Source organism: Mus pahari, chromosome 13 (genome assembly GCF_900095145.1).
Source record: "Mus pahari chromosome 13, PAHARI_EIJ_v1.1, whole genome shotgun sequence".
Classification (NCBI taxonomy): domain Eukaryota; kingdom Metazoa; phylum Chordata; class Mammalia; order Rodentia; family Muridae; genus Mus; species Mus pahari.
Genome location: NC_034602.1, coordinates 67,344,558 through 67,351,482, shown reverse-complemented (window position 1 = coordinate 67,351,482; position 6,925 = coordinate 67,344,558).

The window sequence follows — 6,925 nt, the reverse complement described above, 5'->3', positions numbered from 1 at the left end:
AGAGAGAGAGAGAGAGAGAGAGAGAGAGAGAGAGAGAGAGAGAGAGTCTGTGCGCACACCGTGCATGTATACAGAGAACCAGGATTCAATTCCCTCCAGTTTCAGGAGATCCAATGTCCTCCAAGGGCACCTGCATGCATATGGACTACACAAATTTATGCAGACACACACAAGCACATAAATGCAAGTGAATTTAAAAATGTTGTGGTACATATTTATGCACACACACATGCTCGCATACAACCTTTATATTTTGATATGCTTTGAGTAGCTCAATGGCTAGACACCTCCAAACCTCCCTGTGGCTAGTACACACTCCCCTCCAGTATTCTTGAATTAATACTTGCTAAATCTACATTTTATCTCTGCTACCCCAGATCCAATTGGGGGAGTGGCCCCTGGGGCCACTTTTCTGGATTCTTAGGTGTTGGCCGGCCTTTAAGTCTGATCTTTCTCCTATCCTATCGTGTTGATTCTGTTCCTCCTTCCTCCTCTGCCCAGGAATCCTGCAAGTTCTGCTTCTCTCCCCCTACCCACCCATTGGCCATCAGTAACTTTATTGATCAATCAAAAACTAATTGGAGGCAGGGACTCTCAGCATCTAGACATGTAGATTCCCATGTATTTTTTTTTTTTTTTAAGCATTAGAACCAGTTCCCAACAACAACAAAAATCCCTCATACCAACTGTTTCACAGGTACCCCTGCCCAAACTCAGTGCCAAAATGATGCGCAGCCATGAGAGTAATACAAATACAGGGAAATGTTGCATTTTCTTCCTGTGACGGGCGTGCTGGAGGGATTGGCCCAATAACACGTCAGACCAGGATTTTAGGAGAGCAGAGAGGTGTTATGATGCCGGGTAATGAGATGTGTTGCCTTCTCTAAACAAGCATGCGGATAAAGAAACTGGTTCCCAAGACCCGCTTCCTTCCTCTAGTCATCCGGGTTGCACCAAACGCAGAGGTCCTGCCTGAAGGGGCTGCTCCTCTAGACTCAGCTCACCTGTGCTTCTGCTAGAGTCTGCTGCCTAAGCTTGGAAAAACATAAGAAGCATAGGTTTGAATCTCAACTCAGCTAGCACATCTAAGGAGTATGTCAAACAGCCATGTGCTGACTCATAGCTTGTATGAATCATTCGTAGAGCTCAGAGCAGCAACACACAAGATTCTCTTTCTTTTTCTTCCAGATAGACGCTCCCTTTTCACTCCTGTCTTTCTTTCTCTTCCTTCCTTCCTTCTTTCCTTCCTTTCTGCCTTCCTTCCTTCCTTCCTTCCTTCCTTCCTTCCTTCCTTCCTTCTTTCCTTTCTCTTTTTTCCTTTCCTTTCTTTCTCTCTTTCTTTCTTTTCCTTCCTTCCTTCCCTCCTTTCTTTCTTCCTTCCTTTCTTTTTTATTTCTTTAATTTTTCTGTATGGGAATTTGGCATTTCCCCTAAGGGGAAGAATATATAGGTACTATAATGTAGAATCCTTGAGGGGGTATATAGGTACTGTGATCTCAAATCCTTGGGGCAAGTATAGGTACTATGATCCAAAATCAGAATACACACTGTATAAGAAGTATTTAGATACTTCAGCAGATAGAGTTGAGGCAGGTGACTCCAGATTTAGTGAGGCAACTAAACCAGGCCTCTCAACTCAGATTCCTAAGACTCTTCTTTTCTCCTCATGGTCACAAAATAACAGCTTCAGGCCAAGCATTGCTTCCCTCCCACATCCCGTAGTCAGTGTCTGTCTTAGTCAGGTTTTCTATTCCTGCACAAACATCATGACCAAGAAACAGTTGGGGAGGAAAAGGTTTATTTGGCTTACACCTCCACATTGCTGTTCATCACTGAAGAAGTCAGGACTGGAACTCAAGCAGGACAGGAGCTGATGCAGAGGCCATGGAGGGATGTTCTTTACTGGCTTGCTTTCTTATAGAACCCAAGACTTCCAGCCCAGAGATGGTCCCACCCACAAGGGGCCTTTCCCCCTTGATCACTAATTGAGGAAATGCCCCACAGCTGGATCTCATCAGGGCATTTCCCCAACTAAATCTCCTTTCTCTGTGATAACTCCAGCTGTGTCAAGTTGACACAAAGCTATCCAGTACAGTGTCCAAACACTGAAGGAAAAAACCCCAGCTTCTTTTTTAGATGTCTCTTCACTTATTTGATCAGAGAAGGAAAGTCTTTCCTAACATCCCCCTATGAGTCCTTCCTTCTCATTGTTAGGCACCAGGCTACATGCCCCTCTCCACACCTATAGCTGGCAAATCAGAAAATTGCTGTTAATAACAGGAACTTACTAAATATTTGATAAATGGGCAAAAAGCAGGTAGGACCACCATGGTTGGCTTAGACAGCATGTTCCTGGGGCCTATCTTCCTAGGACATTCATTGGTTGACAACTGGGGAAAAACTGGCCTTTTCTTCCTAAGGAGGAATAAAAGAATGAGACTAGCAGTCATTTGTAACATTGTTGCTTCTTAGAGCAGGGAATGGCTCAGGGGAAAAGGCTACTGTTTCCAGCGGGTTAATAAAATAAGATCATAAGGAGGGCATGCAGAAATGGCTCAGTGGCAAGGTCAAAAAAATGGCTGCTCTCCAGAGGTACAGGTTCAACTCCTATCCTATAGGGTGGGATACAGTCCTAAAACACCAACACATAAAGTAATAAAATAAACCTAAAATAATGGAAGGCTGGAGAAACTGTCCAGGTAAGAGTATCCCATGAACAAAGAAAAAAGATAAAAAGATTCTTTGGCACCCCAACTTAGACATCTGTCTCTTCCTCTACAAAGGGTAGACATCATTCCTGTGTATTATCAGATGAGCCCTTTCTCTGAGCACTACAATATTTACCATGCTGGCTTATAAACCCCTGTTTATTTGTCCCAGTGACAGAAGGCCTACCAAATCCTACTTCCTACTCCTGCATACGGAGATCAATCTCTTGGCTGTCTTTAGTCTGCTGGCAAAATGGAGAATGCTGTGGATCTAGAAGTCTGCCAAAGGAGCCTGGCTCCCAGGATGGTCACATGAACAGAGCCTCTGGTCCCCCACCAGTCCGATCCCAACTGAGATGAAATGCAAGAAGAAAAATTTTTCTTTGTCTAAGCCTCTGAGAATCGGGTGTTTCGTTATGTGGTCCTCCAACATCGGCAAGCACAGCTCCCGGTTAGCATAAACCTCCTTAAAGTGGAAACCACTCCTGTTCTGTTCTCCATGTTGTTCCTTGTCATCCCCATTTCTTGTTTTTCATTCCGTCAAATCTTTCCTACCAAATTGGCTCTGGCTTCTGGAGAAGAAAGAATAAGAAAAGTTCCTTCTTCCATGGGTGGGTTTGATTAGGGCCTTGTGGTTTGGACCATCATCCCAGCCACATTTGCCAAACTAGAGACATGGCAGCCAACAGCCTCAGTGAGAAGCTGGCGAGAGAGGATGTAGCACACCGGAGGCCAAGGTTAGGTCTCGTTAAATAAACCAGCGTGCCTGAGTCAGACCATTCAAGAGCACAGGCATGTGTTAGCACTAGCGTGTTCCTGGCTCATTAGATCTTGAGTTTCTGCCTAGAATTTCACAAACTATAAAATCTGGGGTGTACAGAGCAGAGGGTTCCAGGCCACTTGGATGGACTCCAACTTTTGCTCTAACTCGGAACAAATGAATGCTGGCCCACAGTTGAATCACAGTGACTGAATCCAAAGGGGAAAGGGAAAGCCTAAAATTCAGCTCCTCCAAAATATTGAATATCTCAAGTCCCCACAAAAGTTAGAACATGAATGAGCAGAAGTGAAGGGACCCACCCTTACTTTGAGCTGTGAGCGTCGCACTGCTGGGAGAGGACAGGAAGTAGCAGACAGGAAGCAAGAGTGGTCACTTCATTGGATGCAGTAGCACATATCTGTAAAGGCAGCACTCAGCGAGTGTGGTCAGAAGGCTCACACATTCCAGGCCGGCCTAGGCCATGTAGGAAGGTTTAGACCAGCTTGGGCTACATAATGAGACCCTGTCTAAAGTAACAATAGCAATGAAACAAACCAAACTAAGAAGTCACTTCCATAATAGGTACCACCTGCAGGCTGATGCTCCAGGTCTGTGACGCTCAACTTTGCTGCAGAACGGAATCACACAGATGCTGTCAAAGCTACTTTTAGTCTGGACCCTGATATAGAGATTTGGGCTCTACTGGGGTCAGCATCAGGATTTCTTTTGCCTTTTTTAAAGCTCACTTGTGATTTTTAATGCTTAAAGGAAGTTAAGAACTATGGTTCTCGATTCTAGAAGCTAGATCCAGAAGTTTATTTAGCAAGCTACACATATTAACAAATTATCTGTTGCACATATAATGGTAATTTAACATTCTAGCTGAGATGCAATGCACATAAAATTCACCACTTAAAAGCTTAAGTTGGTGGCTTTTCTTCTATTATTCGTGAATGTCGAGATCACTCTTATCTATTTCCATGGCACACCTGTGATTGACTGAATATTTGTGTCCTCCTACAGGCTTATATTTTTCAAAACTTACTTTAATAGGGGTTTTCAAATACTTCAACACCGTTTCTAGCCCACAGTCCAAAGGTAGGGGAGTGTCTTAGTCAGGGTTTCTATTCCTGCACAAACATCATGACCAAGAAGCAAGTTGGGGAGGAAAGGGTTTATTCAGCTTACATTTCCAAATTGCTGCTTATCACTAAAGGAAGTCAGGACTGGAACTCAAGCAGGTCAGGAAGCAGGAGCTGATGCAGAGGCCATGGAGGGATGTTCTTTACTGGCTTGCTTTCCCCTGGCTTGCTCAGCCTGCTTTCTTCTAAACCCAAGACTACCAGACCAGAGATGACACCACCCACAAGGGGACCTCCCCTCTTGATCACTAATTGAGAAAATGCCTTACAGCTGGATCTCGTGGAGACATTTCCCCAACTGAAGCTCCTTTCTCTGTGATAACTCCAGCCTGTGTCAAGTTGACACAAAACTAGCCAGTACAGGGAGAAAAGATGGTAAATAGGACAAGGGGATGTGGGACCTGTTTAGAAGTAGTTCCTTGGAGCAATTGCAATCTCTGCTTGTCAGGATACCAGCAGTCCAGTCCAGTAGTGTCAGGATACCAAACACAAATCAGCAGTGGTGGGGACAATCCAGCAGAAACATCCAAGCCTCCGCTGCCGAATGGGCACACAAGTCAGTGGGACAACCAGAACCAGCCAGGACTCCAGGAGTTCTCTGCTGTGCCTCTCTCAACAAAGTGAAGATCGATGAAGACACAAGACCAACGAAGCAATGCAAGGCTAGCTACGCCAGTGCCCAGTCACTGTCCATTGAGTCCTATTTATCTTCTCTCCAAACATCACGTGTCCTCTCACGGGTCTTGCCTCGGCAAAACACCACCTGAGTCTGCCTCACAACTAGAAACTCCCACTTCATCCTCCTGATCCTTATGTGTTGAAACCCTAACCCTCACTGTGGTGTCTTCAAGGTGATAGGTCATGAGAATAGAGAGAACCTTTGTGACTGGAAGAGAACAGAATTAGTGCCTCAAAAGCTCCCTGCTCTGCACCATGTTAACATGGAAATCATGGAGAGTGAGCTCTGCACACATGGGACCTGTTAGCACCTTGACTGTGGACTTCCTCACCTCCAGAGCTGAGAATCAATCACATCCATAAGCCGTCTTGTTTGTGATAATTCACCACACACCCCAGCTAGCAAATCCTCCCAGAGAAATCAAGGATCGTGGCAGTCAGTAGGTCTCCATCCTCGATATCCTTCAGCTCCTGGAAACCGCCAGTGTCATCTCTACCTCTGTTAAACTGCCCATCAGGAACACTTTATCCACATCGTATTCCTCTTCCTCCTTCATCTTCTCTTCTGCTTCTTTTTTTTTTCTTGAGCCAGAATCTTAATCAGCAGCCCAGCTGTCCTCATGAGGTCATGGAGATTTCCTGCTTCAATTTCTTGAGTTCTAGGCGGATGTGTGAGCCACTGTGCCCAGCCTATTCTGGACATCTCGGAGACGTGGAACACGGTGGTATGAGGTCTTTTTCCCTTCCTGGTATATGTTTTCAAGGTTCCTTTATGTTGTACGTAGATCAGTGTTTTATCCAGGGCTAGGCAGAATGGTAGACACCTATAATCCCAGCACTTGAGAGGCTGAGAAAAAAGGAGCATGAGTTTGAGGCCAGCTGGTTTTGTATAGTAAAACCCCATGTCAAAAAACAAAAACCCAAGAACAAAATTCTAAATGACTCAGTAAAATAACAAAGCAACAAAAATTTAAAACAATTTCTTTGTACGCTTAAAACAATACTTCACCACGTGGCTCTGTGGTGTTCTACTTGCTCATCATCTGAAAGCCGCCTGTGTCGATTCCACTCCTCCATGGCGGTGACTCCCACCCTGGTGAACTTCTGCATCCAGGTGGTCTATTTTCTGAATCTACACTCCCCACTCTTTGATACATAAGAACAAGTGGCCTTGTTGGAGCTCCTGGTAATTTCATGTAACTTTCTCAGGAGCTGGCCAGCTGCACTCAGCTGCATCCCTCTGTACCTGGAGAGGGTCAACATTCTCTGTCTAAAAAAAATACATCAGACCCGGGCGGTGGTGGTGCACGCCTTTAATCCCAGCACTTGGGAGGCAAAGACAGGGGGATTTCTGAGTTCGAGGTGCTGAGTTCTGTAATGTGGTTCTCACTGACTGGTATTTCCCTTGAAAGATCCCCCAGAGGAGACCCTCACTCAAGTCTCGGGAATAGCGCACACCCAGTGAGATACTGAGACTGAACTTGCTGTAAACACACGAGGAAGTTTATTGAGCTCAGGCCAGCATGCTGGGGTCGAAACTCATACGCCACGCAGGGGTAGAGGAGTTCGACCCTGACCCGAATTTGTGACAGGCTTATGAAGGCAGAAACCACAAAGGAGGGAGGAGGGTTGGGCAG